Source organism: Heptranchias perlo, chromosome 4, assembly GCF_035084215.1.
Source record: "Heptranchias perlo isolate sHepPer1 chromosome 4, sHepPer1.hap1, whole genome shotgun sequence".
NCBI lineage: Eukaryota > Metazoa > Chordata > Chondrichthyes > Hexanchiformes > Hexanchidae > Heptranchias > Heptranchias perlo.
The window spans coordinates 82128044-82146502 of NC_090328.1; the positions used below are offsets into that span (position 1 = coordinate 82128044).

General features: G+C 43.4%; 1 protein-coding gene across 4 annotated transcripts in view; it reads right to left on the minus strand.

The window, feature by feature from the left end:
- The window catches only part of auh (AU RNA binding protein/enoyl-CoA hydratase), a 248056-nt gene that overhangs the window by 42772 nt on the left and 186825 nt on the right, over positions 1–18459 (minus strand). The window lies entirely within an intron of this gene.

An 18459-nucleotide genomic window follows, 5' to 3' on the forward strand; every position in this document is an offset into this window, starting at 1 on the left:
CATTGCAGGCCTTCACCAAAGCTATGAGCAATGTTTTCGTCCCACATCCGCCTCCCTGGCTGCAGCAGCTTGTCTTCAACTGATAGGTACAGAACATTGTTCTCTTGGTTCTTCATCCTTTCCTGCTGCTCCTCATCCGAATATATGGTAACACGGTGCAGAACTTAACATACTGTTATAATTTAGCTTCCTTCTTCTGATCAATCCAAAAATCTGAACTGTTGCTTTAGTGCTCCAAATATTTGCATTTCTTAATTCATATGTGCATGCCACTGTATCTGATCTCTGGTATGGTAGGGGTATTAGGCAGCCCTCCATCTTTTATTTCAATTTCAAAGAGCTGTGTAACATTTGACTGATTCAGAATGATAGTGCAGTGTAGATGTCTGGCTGTGCTGCATGTTATTGTAGACCAGCCAGCACAATAAAGTAATAGCCTCCTTGCTAACTTTCAGTCTCCTTATGCACTGGTCATCCGTAAGGTCCAGATAGCTGAGTCTCTTGTGATAGACCCATTGCCTGGGGTGGTATATTCCATGACTAATGTGTCTTTTCTTCCCTATGTGCTTACAAACAACCCTCTCTGAGTTCTTGCTGCACTATGTAATAACTGACAGTATTTTCACCCATGCTGTGGAGATGGAAACTATGCAGTACTCATCACCACCAATGCTGTGGTGAGCCTTTGAAATTTTTCTCTTTCATTTGCAAAACTAACTCACAGGTATTACTGAGAGTTATGAACCCTACAAAGAGGAAAATGCTAGAATTTGTCTTGATCATTCTTTAATGATGACTTAACAGTCCTAAACAAGTAATTTCGTTCTGTGGGCTAACTCTCAAAAATATACTTTGGCATGGTAGCAATACTCGAGTGAAAAAATAAAGGAAGGGAACAGTGTTAGTGCTAACTATCAACACTGCTCTCCTGTCTAACTCACATCTACTTTAGTATTAAACTTGACACACACTGAAAAATGTAACTAGAATTTTAAACATTTCAACAGGATCATTTCCTCAATCTAGCCTCCAAGTATTCTCCACCCACCAATTAATTGCATCATATGCAAAAAGCATAATATTTACAGGCAACTATAATTATGAAACAATAATTTCCTACCACTTTGTTCAACAAAAGACAGTTCTTCTTTCACTCTCATGGGCAGAATTGAGCACTGAAAATATACCATAGTCAGCTGATCTAATTATAGGTCAGACGGGAGCCGCCTCACTGGCACCGAAAAAAGTCAAAGATGAATTATCATTTTTTTTTCATTTTTAAAGTTTTAGAAACAGAAGTGGGAAAATGGGAATCATTGTCATGGCAACAAACAATCCTAGTATAGGGTGACCTACTTTCATCCTTGAATAGTAACTCTTTGGCAGGAAAATCAATTGAAATCAATACCCATGAAATTCCAAGCAAATCAATACCCATGAAATTCCAAGCTTTGCTGCTACTTTTAATTTTGTAATAAGCACGTCAAGAAATGTTAACATGCAAATTGAATCAGCTGATGAAGATGTTGCAATGAATCATGAGGCAACATTATTAAGCAACTTCTGAGAAGCAGCAAAATTCTCATTCCAGAAAATTCTGAAACTCCTTCACTGCAAAATGGCACCCAGCTCATGATTACATTTTAATGTTAAACATTTATTTGTTTTTCTCAATCCTCTTTCCTGAATGTAGCCATTCATACTGACAAACAGTCACACAGACAACCACTCAATCCTGTCCTCAACTGGTGACAGACACACTTCTTGGTAGGGATTACTACTGCTGCTTTGGCTGAGATCAGTTAATTCAATACAGACCAAAGTTTAAACTTGGAAATTTATGGTTTGTATGGCTCAACATTGTTCAGTGGGCAAATAAACTGTCAGCAGAGTCTTTTAAACATCTTTTACAAGAAATTAAAATAATGATCATAATTTAAGGGATTTAAAAATATGTGGGGGGTGGGTAGTATTGCTCTGAGATTTAAAGGCACTTGGAGCATCCAGGGTATGCAGCCATTATCATCAGAGCCACACAAGCAGTGGCTACCTACCACCACATTGTCCAAATGGAATTGAAGAGATGGGCTTGCTTCAGTAGCTCAGTAACAGCAGTGATGTACATATGATCTTCAAAGGTTCAGAAGCATTGTGTTACACTCAGCTAGTTTCAGCGTTACTCTGCAGCTGGCTGAGCAACATAGGAACAGGAGTAGGCCATTTAGCCCCTTGAGCCTGTTCCATCATTCAATTAGATCATGGCTGCTCCGTTCATCAACTCCATTTACCCGCCGTTGTTCTAGATCCCTTCATACCGAACAAAAATCTATCATTGTTGAAAATTTCAACTGACCCAGCATCCACAGCCTTTTGGGGGAGCAAGTTCCAAATTTCCATTACCTTTTGTGTGGAAAAAGGCTTCCTGATTTCACTCCTAAATGGCCTAGCTCTAATATGATTAGGCAGAGTCAACATGGTTTTATGAAAGGGAAATCGTGTTTGACAAATCTATTAGAGTTTTTTGGGAATGCAACTAGCAGGGTAGATAAGGGGGAACCAGTGGATGTAGTATATCTGGATTTTCAAAAGGCATTTGATAAGGTGCTACAAAAGAGGTTGTTGCACAAGATCAGGGCTCATGGAATTGGGGGCAATATATTAGCACGGATTGAGGATTGATTAACGGACAGAAAACAAAGAGTAGGAATAAATGGGTCATTTTCGGATTGGCAGGTTGTAACTAGTAGGGTGCCACAGGGATCAGTGCTTGGGCCTCAGCTATTTACAATCTATATTAATGACTTAGATGAAGGGACAGAATGTAATGTATCCAAGTTTGCTGACGATACAAAGCTAGGTGGGAAAGTAAGCTGTGAGGAGGACACAGAGTCTGCAAAGCGTTATCGACAGGTTAAGTGAGTGGGCAAGAAGGTAGCAGATGGAGTCTGATGTGGGGAAAAGTGAGGTGATTCACTTTGGTAAGAAAAATAGAAAAACAGAATATTTTTTAAATGGTGAGAAACTATTAAATGTTGATGTTCAGAGGGATTTGGGTATTCTTGTACACGAAACACAGAAAGTTAACATGCAGGTGCAACAAGCAACTAGGAAGGCAAATGGTGCGTTAGCCTTTATTGCAAGGGGGCTGGAGTACAAGAGTAAGGAAATCTTGCTGCAACTGTATAGGGCTTTGATGAGACCACACCTGGAGTAGTGTGTGCAGTTTTGGTCTCCTTACCTAAGGAAGGATATACTTGCTTTAGAGGTGGTGTAACGGCAGTACACTAGATTGATTCCTGGGATGAGATGGTTCTCCTATGAGGAAAGATTGAGCAGAATGGGCCTATACTCTCTGGAGTTTAGATGAATGAGAGGTGATATTGAAACACAAGATTCTAAAAGGGCTTGACAGGGTAGATGCTGAGAGGATGTTTCCCCTGGCTGGAGGGTCTAGAACTAGGAGACATAGTCTCAGGATAAGGGGTCGCACATTTAGAACTGAGACGAGGAGGAAATTCTTCACTCAGAGGATCATGAATAGTTGGAATTCTCTACCCCAAAGGGCTGTGGATGCTCAGTCGTTGAGTATGTTCAAGCCTGAGATTGATAGATTTTTGGACTCTAAGGAAATCAAGGGATATGGGGATCAAGCGGGAAAGTGGAGTTGAGGTCGAAGATCAGGCATGATCTTAATGAAGGCGGTGCAGGCTCGAGGGGCGGCATGGCCTACTCCTGTTCCTATTTCTTATATTTTTAATGTAAATTTAAGATTATGCCCTCTTGTTCTCTACATTTACCCTATAAAATCCTTTTATCATTTTAAACAACTCAATTAGATCACCCTTCAACCTTCTAAACTCAAGGGAATACAAGCCAAGTCATGCAACCTGTCCTCATAATTTAACCCGTAAACCACTATTTTAAATAACATGGACCTAGCAAAGAAATTAGAGAAATTTATGCATGTAAAAAGATTTTAACAGCTTTAGAAGTGATTCAACATAAAAAAAATTAACTGGATGCAAAATTAAATTAGAACAACCAAAATTTATCTACTAGCTTCGAATAACATTTTTGAAGCTGGTGGCCATTAACTACTCATTTTTGACTACTCAACAAAAATTAAAAAGGGGATTATAATTTCCACTGATTCTCTAGAGCAGTTGCAGGCCCTCCTCTCATGAAACCAGTTTGTGTCAGATACTGGGACTACTTCAGACTGGCACTGATTTCTTAGGTCAATGAATGTAAGACAACCAGAATGGGCAGGTCGGTAGCATAGTGGTTTTCTTACTGGACTAGTAATCCAGAGACCTGGACTAATAATCTTGGAGTCATAAGTTCAAATCCTGCTATGGAAGCAAGGAAAATTAAATTAAATAAAATCTGGAATAAAAAAACTAGTATCAGTAATGGTGGCCATGAAACTACTGGAATGTCGTAAAAACCCATCAGGTTCACTAATGTCCTTTAGGGAAGGCAACCTGGCGTCCTTACCCGGTCTGACCTATATATATGACTCCAGACCCACAGTAATGTGGTTGATTCTTAATCGGCCTCTGAAATGGTCCTGTTGTACAAAATCACTACAGAAAGTCAAAATAAGCATAAAACCAGACAAACCACCAGGCAGTACAGTGATACACAGTAAGGAGGAACTACTGAGGGTAGCAAGGGCATAGAATGTACTCTGGGTGGGGGACTTCAATTTCCATCATCAAGAGCGGCTCAGTAGCACCACTACTGACCGAGCTGCCCGAGTCCTGAAGGACATAGCTGCCAGACTGGGGCTGCGGCAGGTGGTGAGGGAAAAACCTACTTGGCCTTGTCCTCACCAATCTACCTGTCTCAGGTGCATCTGTCCATGACAGTATTGGTAGGAGTGACCACCACACACTCCTTGTGAAGACGAAGTCCCATCTTCACACTGAGGACACCATCCAACGTGTTGTGTGGCACTTCTACCGTGCTAAATGGGATAGATTCTAGAACAGATCTATCAGCTCAAAACTGGGCATCCATGAGGCGCTGTGGGCCATCAGCAGTAGCAGAATCGTATTCCAGCACAATCTGTAACCTCATGGCCCAGCATATTCCTCACTCAACCCTTACCAACAAGCCAGGGGGTCAACCCTGGTTCAATGAGAAGTGTAGAAGAGCATGCCAGGAGCAGCACCAGGCGTACATAAAAATGAGATGCCAACCTGGTGAAGGCACAACACAGGACTACATACATGTTAAACAGTAAAAGCAATATGCTATAGACTGAGCTAAGCGATTCCACAACCAACGGATCAGATCAAAGCTCTGCAGTCCTGCCACATCCAGTCGTGAATGGTGGTGGATAATTAAACAACTAACAGGAGGAGGAGGAGGCTCTGTAAACATCCCCATCCTCAACGATGGCAGAGTCCAGCATGTGAGTGCAAAAGACAAGGCTTAAGAGTTTGCAACCCTCTTCAGCCAGAAATGCCGAGTGGATGATCCATCTTGGCCTCCTTCCTATATCCCCACCATCACAGAGGCCAGTCTTCAACCAATTCCATTCACTCCACGTGATATCAAGAAACGGCTGAGTGCACTGGATACAACAAAGGCTATGGGCCCCGACAACATCCCGGCTGCAGTGCTGAAGACTTGTGCTCCAGAACTAGCCGCACCTCTAGCCAAACAGTTCCAGTACAGCTACAACACTGGCATCTACCCGACAATGTGGAAAATTGCCCAGGTATGACCTGTCCACAAAAAGCAGGACAAGGCCAATTACTGCCCCATCAGTCTACCCTCAATCATCAGCAAAGTGATGCAAGGTGTCGTTGATAGTGCTATCAAGCAGCATTTATCCATCAATGACCTGCTTACCGATGCTCAGTTTGGGTTCCACCAGGACGGCTCGGCTCCAGGCCTCATTACAGCCTTGGTCCAAACATGGACAAAAGAGCTGAATTCCAGAGGTAAGGTGAGAGTGGACGCCCTTGACATCAAGGCAGCATTTGACCGAGTGTGGCACCAAGGAGCCTGAGTAAAATTGAAGTCAATGGGAATCAGGGAGAAAACTCTCCAGTGGCTGGAGTCATACCTAGCTCAAAGGAAATCGGTAGCGGTTGTTGGAGGCCAATCATCTCAGCCCCAGGATATTGCTGCAGGAGTTCCTCAGGGCAGTGTCCTAGGCCCAACCATCTTCAGCTGCTTCATCAATGACCTTCCCTCCATCACAAGGTCAGAAACGGGGATGTTCACTGATGATTGCACAGCGCTCAGTTCCATTCGCAACCCCTCAGATAATGAAGCAGTCCGTGCCCGCATGCAGCAAAACCTGGACAACATCCAGGCTTGGGCTGATAAGTTGCAAGTAACATTCGCGCCAGAAAAGTGCCAGGCAATGACCATCTCCAACAAGAGAGTCTAACCACGTCCCCTTGACATTCAACAGCATTACCATTGCCAAATCCCCCACCACCAACATCCTGGGGGTCACCATTAGCCAGAAACTTAACTGGACCAGCCACATAAATACTGTGGCTACAAGAGCAGGTCAGAGGCTGGGTATTCTATGGCGAGTGACTCATCTCCTGACTCCCCAAAACCTTTCCACCATCTACAAGGCACAAGTCAGGAGTGTGATGGAATACTCTCCACTTGCCTGGATGAGTGCAGCTCCAACAACACTCAAGAAGCTTGACACCATCCAGAACAAAGCAGCCCGCTTGATTGGCACCCCATCTACCACCTGAAACATTCCCTCCATTCTGCAAGTGACTGTGAGTGAGGCAGGTACGGGGATCCAGGAAGTAGTATTACAGGAGCCTCAGTCTCTGCGCTTATCCAATAGATTTGAGGTTCTTGCAACCCTTGTGGACAAGTGCGGGGAGGACGAGCAAACTGACCACGGCACTGTGGTACAGGAAGCTGTTCAAGTGGGGGATTAAAAAGGAAGGTGGTTGTAGTAGGCGACAGTATAGTTACGGGGATAGACACTGTTCTCTGCAGGCAGGAGCATGAGTCCCGAAGGCTATGTTGCCTACCCAGTGCCAGGGATAAGGGCATCTCCTCCAGGCTGGAGAAACCAACGACGTAGGTAGGACTAAGAAAAAGGTTCTGCTGAGAGGGTTTGAGCAGCTAGGGACTAAATTAAAAAGCAGAACCACAAAGGTAATAATCTCTGGATTATTACCTAGGCCACGAGCAAAATGGCATAGGGTAAATAATACCAGAGAGATGAATGCGTGACTCAAAGATCGGTGTGGGAGAAGTGGGTTTCGATTCATGGGGCACTGGCACCAGTACTGGGGGAGAGAGTTGTTCCGTTGGGACGGACTACACCTGATCCATGCTGGGACCAGAGTTCTAGTGAATTGAATAACTAGGGAGGTCGATAGGGCTTTAAACTAAATAAGCTGAGGCGAGGGTCCTGGTGGAGAGAAATCAAGAATGCTAAAGAGAAAAGACAAAGCAGTGCAGGAAAGTGATGGGGCTAAGGATAACCAGATTGTGTCAGGAAGGGACAGGGCAGACAAACAAAAGAGTGCACTAACAAATAGGGTCTGGGTAAGGAAAAATGGTAATATGACAAATAGGGCCATAGCACAAAAAAATGTTAAGATGTTTAAAAATGTTAAAAAGACAAATCTAAAGGCACTGTATCTGAATGCACGAAGCATTCGTAATAAGCTAGACGAATTAACAGCGCAAATAGATGTGAACGAATACGATATAATTGTGATTACGGAGACATGGCTGCAGGGTGACCAAGGCTGGGAGCTGAATATCCACGGGTATTTGATATTTAGGAAGGACAGGCAAAAAGGAAAAGGAGGTGGGATGACATTGTTAGTAAAGATATTGGCTCAGAAAATCAAGATGTCGAGTCAGTCTGGGTGGAGTTAACAAGGACCAACGGGCAGAAAACACAGATGGGAGTTGTCTATAGGTCTCCAAACAGTAGTGGTGATATAGGGGATGGCATAAAACAGGAAATTAGAGATGCATGTAACAAGGGTACTACAGTAACCATGGGTGACATAAATCTGCATATAGACTGGCCAAACCAAATTAGCAATAATACTGTGGAGAATGAATTCCTGGAGTGTGTACGAGATGGTTTTTTGGACGAGTACGTTGAGGAGCCAACCAGGGAATGGGCTATCCTAGATTGGGTTTTGTGCAATGAGAAGTGGTTAAATAATAATGTTGTTGTGCGGGGTCCTTTAGGGAAGAGTGACCATAACATGGTAGAATTCTTCATTAAGATGGAAAGTGAAGCAGTCCAATCCAAAACTAGGGTCCTAAATGTAAACAAAGGAAACTACGAAGGTATGAGGAGTGAGTTGGATATGATAGATTGGGAAGCTTCATTAAAAAGCATGATGGTGGACGGTCAATGGCTAACATTTAAGGAACGAATGCATGAATTGCAACAATTATACATTCCTTTCTGGCGCAAAAACACAAAAGGAAAAGTGGCCCAATCATGGTTAACAAAAGAAATTAAGGTTATATTACATCCAAAGAGGAGTCGTACAAAGTTGCCAGAAAAAGTAGCAGGCCTGAGGATTGGGAGCAGTTTAGAATTCAGCAAAAAAGGACCAAGAGATTGATTAAGAGGGGTAAAATAGAGGATGAGAGTAAACTTGCAAGGAACATAAAAGTGGACTGTAAAAGCTTCTACAAGTATGTAAAAAGAAAAAGATTAGTCAAGACCAATGTAGGTCCCTTACTGTCAGTAACGGGAGAATTTATAATGGAGAACAAGGAAATGGCAGAGCAATTAAACAAATACTTTGGTTCTGTCTTCACAGAAGAGGACACAAATAACTTCCCAGAAATGCTCGGGAACCAAGGGACTAGTGAGGAGGAGGAATTAAAGGAAATTAGTATTAGTAAAAAAATAGTGCTGGAGAAATTAATGGGACTGAAAGCTGATAAATTCCCAAGGCCTGATAATCTGCATCCCAGAGTACTAAAAGAGGTAAGCCATGGAAATAGTGGAGGCATTAACTGTCATCTTCCAAAATTCTATAGATTATGGAACAGTTCCTGCAGATTGGAGGGTGGCAAATGTAACCCCACTATTTAAAAAAAGGAGGGAGAGAGAAAACAGGGAACTACAGGTTACCTTAATATCAGTAGTAGGGAAAATGCTAGAGTCTGTTATCAAAGATGTGATAACAGGACTCTTAGAAAATATCAACGGGATTAGACAAAGTCAACAGGGATTTACGAAAGGATTATGGATTATGACAAACCTACTGGAGTTTTTTGAGGATTTACCTGGTAGACAAGATAAGGGAGAACCAGTGGATGTGGTTTATTTGGATTTTCAGAAGGCCTTTGATAAAGTCCCACACAAGAGGTTAGTATGCAAAATTAAAGCACATTGGACTGGGAGTAATATACTGGCATGGATTGAAAATTGGTTAACAGACAGGAAACAGAGAGTAGGAATAAATGGGTCTTTTTCAGGGTGGCAGGCAGTGACGACTGGGGTACCACAGGGATCAGTGCTTGGGCCCTAGCTATTCACAATATATACCAAAGATTTGGATGAGGGAACCAAATGTAATATTTCCAAGTTTGCTGATGACACAAAACAGGTGGGATCGTGAGTTGCGAGGAGGATGCAAAGAGGCTTCAAGGCGATTTAGACTAATTGAGTGAGTGGGCAAATACATGGCAGATGCAGTATAATGTGGATAAATGTGAAGTTATCCACTTCGGAAGGAAAAACAGAAAGGCAGAGTATTATTTAAATGGTGATAGATTGGGAAATTTTAATGTACAAAAGGACCTGGGTGTCCTTGTACACCACTGATAGTAAACATGCAGGTGCAGCAAGCAGTTTGGAAGGCAAATGGTATGTTGGCCTTCACTGCAAGAGGATTTGAGTACAGGAGCAAGGATGTCTTACTGCAGTTATACTGAGCTTTGGTGAGACCACACCTGGAGTATTGTGTGCCGTTTTGGTCTCCTTACCTTAGAACGGATATACTTGCCATAGAGGGAGTGCAGCGAAGGTTCACCAGACTGATTCCTGGGATGGCAGGACTGTCGTATGAGGAGAGATTGGGTCGACTCGGCCTGTATTCACTAGAGTTTGAAGAATGAAGGGGATCTCATTGAAACATATAAAATTCTGACAGGGCTAGATAGACTGGATGCAGGGAGGATGTTTCCCCTGGCTGGGGGTTCCAGAACAAGGGGTCACAGGCTCAGGATACGGGGTAGGACATTTAGGACCGAGATAAGGAGAAGTTTCTTCACTCAGAGTGTGGTGAACCTGTGGAATTCTCTACCACAGAAGGCTGTGGAGGCCAAATCACTGAATATATTTAAGAAGGAGCTAGGTAGATTTCCAGACACAAAAGGCATCAAGGGGTATGGGGGAGAGAGCGCAAATATGGTATTGAGATAAAGGATCAGCCATGATCATGTTGAATGGCAGAGCAGGCTCGAAGAGCTGAATGGCCTAATCCTGCTCCTATTTTCTATGTTTCACCACTGGCGCACTGTGGCTGCAGTGTGTACCATCTACTGGATGCACTGCAGCAACTCGCCAAAGCTTCTTTGACAGCACCTCCCAAATCCACGACCTCCAACACCTAGAAGGACAAGGGCAGCAGGCACATGGGAACAACACCACCTGCACGTTCCCCTCCAAGGGTTGAAAATATATTGCCATTCCTTCATTGTCGCTGGGTCAAAATCCTGGAACTCCCTACCTAACAGCACTGTGGGAGAATCTTCACCACAGGAACTGCAACGGTTCAAGGCGGCGACTCACCACTACCTCTCGAGAGCAATTTGGGATGGGCAATAAATGCTGGCTTTGCCAGCGACGTCCACATCCCATGAACAAATAAACAAAAAGAGGAAAGGGCTATGTACAATATGTACTGCCACTGACTCTGACATAATCATCATAAAGAGGTGAACAACCACAAGTAAATACACTCTTGTGGAATTGCTTCTCGACCATTAAAACAATTAAGCAAAATCTCACCATGATTAATTTAATATTACAATTTTGTATTAAATCTTACTCGGTGTCATTCCACATTTGGCCCGTGTATAAAACCACATCTACAATATAGTACCTGTAATATTATTCTGTTTAATGTTTATTGCAGGAACCTAGTAAATCACGACAGTAATTTGCTAACAAACTCAAAAATACAGTTGCATATTTTGGTAAAGAAATAGAATCATAGAAAGTTACAGAAGGAGCGCATTTCGCCCATCGTGTCTGTGCAGGCTGAAAAAAAGCTATCTAGCTTAATCCCACTTTCCAGCACTTGGTCTGCAGTCCTGTAGGTTATGGCACTTCAGGTGCACATCCAAGTACTTTTTAAAATGAATTGAGGGTTTCTGCCTCTACCACCCTTTCAGGCAGTGAGTTCCAGACCCCCACCACCCTCTGGGTGAAAAGATTTCTCCTCAGCTCCCATCTAGTCCTTCTACCAATTTCTTTAAATCTATGCCCCCTGGTCACTGACCCCTCTGCTAAGGGAAACAGGTCCCCCTACCCACTATATCTAGTCCAGTCATAATTTATATACCTCAATTTAATCTCCCCTCAGCCTCCTTTGTTCCAAAGGAAACAACCACAGCCTATCCAATCTTTTCTCATAGCTAAATTTCTCCAGCTCTGGCAGCATTCTCGTATATCTCCTCTGTACCCTTTCTAGTGCAATCACATCTTTCCTGTAATGTGACCAGAACTGTACGCAGTACTCAAGCTGTGGCCTAACCTTTGTACGGTTATAGCATAACCTCCCTGCTCTTATATTCTATGCCTTGGCTAATAAAGGAAAGTATCCTGTATGCCTTTTTAACCACCTAAGTGTCCTGCTATCTTCAGGGATCTGTGGACATGCACTCCAAGGTCCCCTTGTTCATCTACACCTCTCTGTATCCTCCCATTTATTGTGTACTCCCTTGCCTTGTTTGCCCTTCCCAAATGCATTACCTCACACTTCTCTGGGTTGAATTCCATTTGCCACTTTTCTGCCCACCTGACCAGTCCACTGATATCTTCCTGCAGTCGACAGCTTTCCTCCTCACTATCAACCACACAGCCAATTTTTGTATCATGTGTAAAAAATGCTGCAGTACAGTCTAAGAATATTTGTATGGTTACAGTAAAAATGGATGTTATCTGGTGAAATTTGTTTTTGCACTATTTATGTTAGGATGCTTCATTCAACAAAATGTAATTGCACGCAGCACAAAGTATGCGTCATCAGGCCAGCTTTGCAAAAATATCACAATGTAAGATTATTGTGAGAGCTATCTGCCCTTTATCTCCTACACACAACAGGTTTTAGAATCATAGAATTTACCAGCAGAGCGCCTATTTGGCCCATTGTGTGCAGGCTGGCTCTCCTTAATGCAATTAATGAACCATTGCTATTGTGAGATGAATTGGATCTCACATTACATACCTTTCAAGTCAACATAACATTATATTGTTTTGTTTTGATGCTTTTAATAGCAGGAAGTACCAACGATTAACAACACTACATGCTATTAAGTGGCAACACAACTGCATTTTTTTTTTACTTCAAATGTGCTCAACAATTTGGCACAGATCTGCTATGGTTGTAATTGTTGGGACGCAATAGAAAAATATTTGTTTTGAGATTTGATGATTTAGGCTAGCTTCAAATTAATTATTGTTTTCTATGAGACAAAGAGCTAGTTAAGCCCAACAACTGTAAAAATATATGTTGTGTTACCCCTACTATTCACTTATCCTTTTACTATTTAGTAAGTTTGTTCAGCTAAAGCCTAAGTCAAAGTCTAGTACAACATTATTCTGCCACCTTCCGAAGACAAGGTGGATCAGATTAGGTCATATCGTAAAACCACTGGCTGAAATTAGCTGGAGAGGGCTCTTTGTGCATTCCCTGGTACACTATGAATTTACTTAGACATCCGTGCAAGTGAAAACACTCTCCCTGGGACAGAGGAAGATAGGGGTAGCAAACGAGAATAGCCTGAAACATGGAAGCTGGGAAAATCTGGAGTAAAAGAAAGAATAAAAGAAAATCAGATACAAAACAGGAAGCATATTACACCACGGGTTTGGTCTGCATCAAAATTCAGGATGGATTCAATCCAATGCAAATTTTGTGCAATTTGCAATGGTCTAGGAATTTACCCTCGCAGGCTTGAATCCAGCCCAGGGAAAGGGAAAGATATATATGAATTCTATCAATAGCAGTTGTTACATGATCAAATAAATATGAATATTAGATTTGACCATGCTAAATACATAATGCCAGAGTAATTAATTATCACTACTTCCATAATTGTCAAACTGTGGTCCATGGACCCTCAACACGAGGGGATCCCAAAGAATCTGTGAGGTCATTGAATTTCCGGCCATCTAGGACCTGGCTCAAAGAGTCCCATAGGTACAGTGTCTCAAGGGTGCTGTATTCGAGATTTATTTCTATATTTTTCAATTTCTGTTGCCAATACTAATAAAGGACTTTTTCTGCAAAGGTGTGTGTCAGTATTTGGAAATAGTCCCTTAAACAATGGCTATTTCAACTGTCTCTGCAGGGTCAAGTACAGTCAGCGACGTTCATATGTGCGATGTGTTACCGGAAAAAAAAGAGGAACATTGCTTATATATTATAACGGCCTGAATAAATGCATTGAAAAAAAAGGGTACGGTAGCACAGTGGTTATGTTACTGGACTAGTAATCCAGAGGCCTGGACGAAAAATCCAGCGTCATGAGTTCAAATCCCGCCACGGCAGCTGGCGAATTTAAATTCAATTAATTAAATTCAATTAATTAAATTAAATCTGGAATGAAAATACCAGCAACAATAATGGTCGCCATGAAACGACCGGATTGTCGTTAAAAACCCATCTGGTTCACTAATGTCCTTCAGGGAAGGAAACCTGCCGTCCTTACCCGGTCTGGCCTAAATGTGACTCCAGACCCACAGCAATGTGGTTGATTCTTAATTGCCCTCTGAAATGGCCTAGCAAGCCACTCAGTTGTAAAATCTCGCCAAGAAAAGTCATAATAGGAATAAAACCGGACGGACCACCCGGCATCGGACCACTAGGCACTGGACACGACAACGGCAAAAAACCAAGCCCAGTCGACCCTGCAAGGTCCTCCTCACTAACATCTGGGGACTTGTGCCAAAATTGGGAGAGCTGTCCCACAGAATAGTCATACCTTTCAGCCAATGTCCCAGACTCTTCCATCACCATCCCTGGGTATGTCCTGTCCCACCGGCAGGACAGACCCACCAGAGGTGGCGGTACAGTGATATACAGTCAGGAGGGAGTGGCCCTGGGAGTCCTCAACATTGACTCTGGACCCCATGAAATCTCATGGCATCAGGTCAAACATGGACAAGGAAACCTCCTGCTGATTACCACCTACCGTCCTCCCTCAGCTGATGAATCAGTCCTCCTCCATGTTGAGCACCACTTGGAGGAAGCACTGAGGGTAGCAAGGGCACAAAATGTACTCTGGGTGGGGGACTTCAATGTCCATCGCCAAGAGTGGCTCGGTAGCACCACTACTGACCAAGCTGGCCGAGTCCTGAAGGACATAGCTGCCAGACTGGGCCTGCGACAGGTGGTGAGCGAACCAACACGAGGGAAAAACCTACTTGACCTCGTCCTCACCAATCTATCTGTCACAAATGCATCTGTCCACGACAGTATTGGTAGGAGTGACCACTGCACAGTCCTCGTGGAGACGAAGTCCCGTCTTCGCACTGAGGACACCATCCAACGTGTTGTGTGGCACTACCACCGTGCTAAATGGGATAGATACAGAACAGATCGAGCAGCTCAAAACTGGGCATCCATGAGGCACTGTCAGCAGCAGCAGAATTGTATTCCAGCACAATCTGTAACCTCATGGCCCGGCATATTCCTCACTCCACCATTACCAACAAGCCAGGGGATCAACCCTGGTTCAATCAGGAGTGTAGAAGAGCATGCCAGGAGCAGCAGCAGGCGTACCTAAAAATGAGGTGCCAACCTGGTGAAGCTACAACTCAGGACTACATGCATGCTAAACAGCAGAAGCAACATGCTATAGACAGAGCTAAGCAATTCCACAACCAACGGATCAGATCAAAGCTCTGCAGTCCTGCCACATCCAGTCGTGAATGGTGGTGGACAATTAAACAACTAACAGGAGGAGGAGGCTCTGTAAACATCCCCATCCTCAACGATGGCGGAGTCCAGCACGTGAGTGCAAAAGACAAGGCTGAAGCGTTTGCAACCATCTTCAGCCAGAAGTGCCGAGTGGATGATCCATCTCGGCTCCTCCCGAAATCCCCACCATCACAGAAGCCAGTCTTCAGCCAATTCGATTCACTCCACGTGATATCAAGAAACGGCTGAGTGCACTGGATACAGCAAAGGCTATGGGCCCCGACAACATCCCAGCTGTAGTGCTGAAGACTTGTGCTCCAGAACTATCTGCCCCTCTAGCCAAGCTGTTCCAGTACAGCTACAACACTGGCATCTACCCGACAATGTGGAAAATTGCCCAGGTATGTCCTGTCCACAAAAAGCAGGACAAATCCAATCCGGCCAATTACCGCCCTATCAGTCTACTCTCAATCATCAGCAAAGTGATGTGGAGATGCCGGTGATGGACTGGGGTTGACAATTGTAAACAATTTTACAACACCAAGTTATAGTCCAGCAATTTTATTTTAAATTCACAAGCTTTCGGAGGCTTCCTCCTTCCTCAGGTGAACGATGTGAAAAATCGTTCACATCGTTCACCTGAGGAAGGAGGAAGCCTCCGAAAGCTTGTGAATTTAAAATAAAATTGCTGGACTATAACTTGGTGTTGTAAAATTGTTTACAATTATCAGCAAAGTGATGGAAGGTGTCTTCAACAGTGCTATCAAGCAGCACTTACTCACCAATAACCTGCCCACCGATGCTCAGTTTGGGTTCCGCCAGGACCACTCGGCTCCAGACCTCATTACAGCCTTGGTCCAAACATGGACAAAAGAGCTGAATTCCAGAGATGAGGTGAGAGTGACTGCCCTTGACATCAAGGCAGCATTTGACAGAGTGTGGCACCAAGGAGCCCTAGTAAAATTGAAGTCAATGGGAATCAGGGGGAAAACTCTCCAGTGGCTGGAGTCATACCTAGCACAAAGGAAGATGGTAGTGGTTGTTGGAGGCCAATCATCTCAGCCCCTGGGCATTGCTGCAGGAGTTCCTCAGGGCAGTGTCCTAGGCCCAACCATCTTCAGCTGCTTCATCAATGACCTTCCCTCCATCATAAGGTCAGAAATGGGGATGTTCGCTGATGATTGCACAGTGTTCAGTTCCATACGGAACCCCTCAGATAATGAAGCAGTCCGAGCCCCATGCAGAAAGACCTGGACAACATCCAGGCTTGGGCTCATAAGTGGCAAGTAACATTCGCGCCAGATAAGTGCCAGGCAATGACCATCTCCAACAAGAGAGAGTCTAACCACCTCCCCTTGACATTCAACGGCATTACCATCGCCAAATCCCCCACCACCAACATCCTGGGGGTCACCATTGACCAGAAACTTAACTGGACCAGCCATATAAATACTGTGGCTACGAGAGCAGGTCAGAGGCTGGGTGTTCTGCGGCGAGTGACTCGCCTCCTGACTCCCCAAAGCCTTTCCACCATCTACAAGGCACAAGTTAGGAGTGTGATGGAATACTCTCCACTTGCCTGGATGAGTGCAGCTCCAACAACACTCAAGAAGCTCGACACCATCCAAGATAAAGCAGCCCGCTTGATTGGCACCCCATCCACCACCCTAAACATTCACTCCCTTCACCACCGGCACACAGTGGCTGCAGTGTGTACCATCCACAGGATGCACTGTAGCAACTCGCCAAGGCTTCTTCGACAGCACCTCCCAAACCCACGACCTCTACCACCTGGAAGGACAAGAGCAGCAGACACATGGGAACAACACCACCTGCACGTTCCCCACCAAGTCACACACCATCCCAACTTGGAAATATATCCCCGTTTATTCATCATCGCTGGGTCAAAATCCTGGAACTCCCTTCCTAACAGCACAGTGGGAGAACCGTCACCACACGGACTGCAGCGCTTCAAGGCGGCGGCTCACCACCACCTTCTCAAGGGCAATTAGGGATGGGCAATAAATGCCGGCCTCGTCAGCGACGCCCACATCCCTTGAACGAATTTTAAAAAAAGACTAAATCTTATTTAAAAAATCAGTGCAATAAAGTCTGTTGGTCTAAGTATGTATGACTGAAGCAGAGGTTCTTGATATGTATACCACCTCTCCCACCCCAAAAGACTTGGCACACAAGAAGCCAATACCTTCTGAACAGAAAAACAGTACACATTCAATAAAATTGATTTTAAAAAATCATCAAAATTAGTGTAAAAAATGGTATAAGATTAATTAATAAGGTTATCAACTAGACCACAAAAAAGGAGAAATGAAAAGCATATTTATTTAAGCAATTAGTCATATAATCTCAGCTGTGCTACCAAAAGAAAGTGCCAGGAATAGAGGAAAAAGTATCCTCGAAATTCTTGCACATGTCTTGTCAGCCACTTCAAGAATAGCAATGACACAGGCTAGAGAGCAAGCTACCAGCTCATTTTCTCATTCAGGGCACCTCAGGGGGAGGCAAGGAAAAAGACATTTTAAATGAGTCAAAATAAAGCAATAAAATTCAAAGAATGAACAACACATTTGGGTGCAACACATTTGTTTCTCTGTAATTTAAACTAAGATGATATTGTTTAATTTTTTTGTTTCTAACATTCTTCTTAAATGTAATGAGGTTCAGCATGTTAACAGTAGGTCAAAATATCTACAATTTTCTTGCAATCCAATTCATCAGATTAATCAAGTTTTTTCATTTGGAAAAAATCTTATTAGTTCAAGTTCTGTTCAGGAATTTCTGCTGTATAAGTTCAGTTCCTTAGTTGGGTCAGTTCTGAACCAAGTCATTTGATTGAGCATTAAGCAACAAAGGTGTGCCACTTGGTGGGGAGGGGGGAGAAGAGAAGAAAACCTTCTTGAATTGCATTTATGACTGGACTATCCACAACAGCATTGATGGTAGCCATGAAAACATTCACAGGCACATTATTCTGCCTTCCTGCTGAAGGACTTGTGGTAGGAAATGGCCTGCAGCAGAAGTAACAAAAAGGCAAACAGGGGAAAAAAAAGCATTCCAGAAATTAGGTCACAAGCCCCATAACAACTTCCATCCTATAATTAAGTACATCTTAATGTTGAATATTGAAAATCATGTCACAAATCTACTTGTTTTGGCAATTTAATACCTTCATAAAGTAGACTGAAATCTAATAATATTCAGTACTTTTTTATATCGATACATGTCCCTTAAATTTGCTGATTTTTAAAAACGAGACAACAACTTCAGATTTAACAAGCAGAAACCTATATTAAGATCTTTA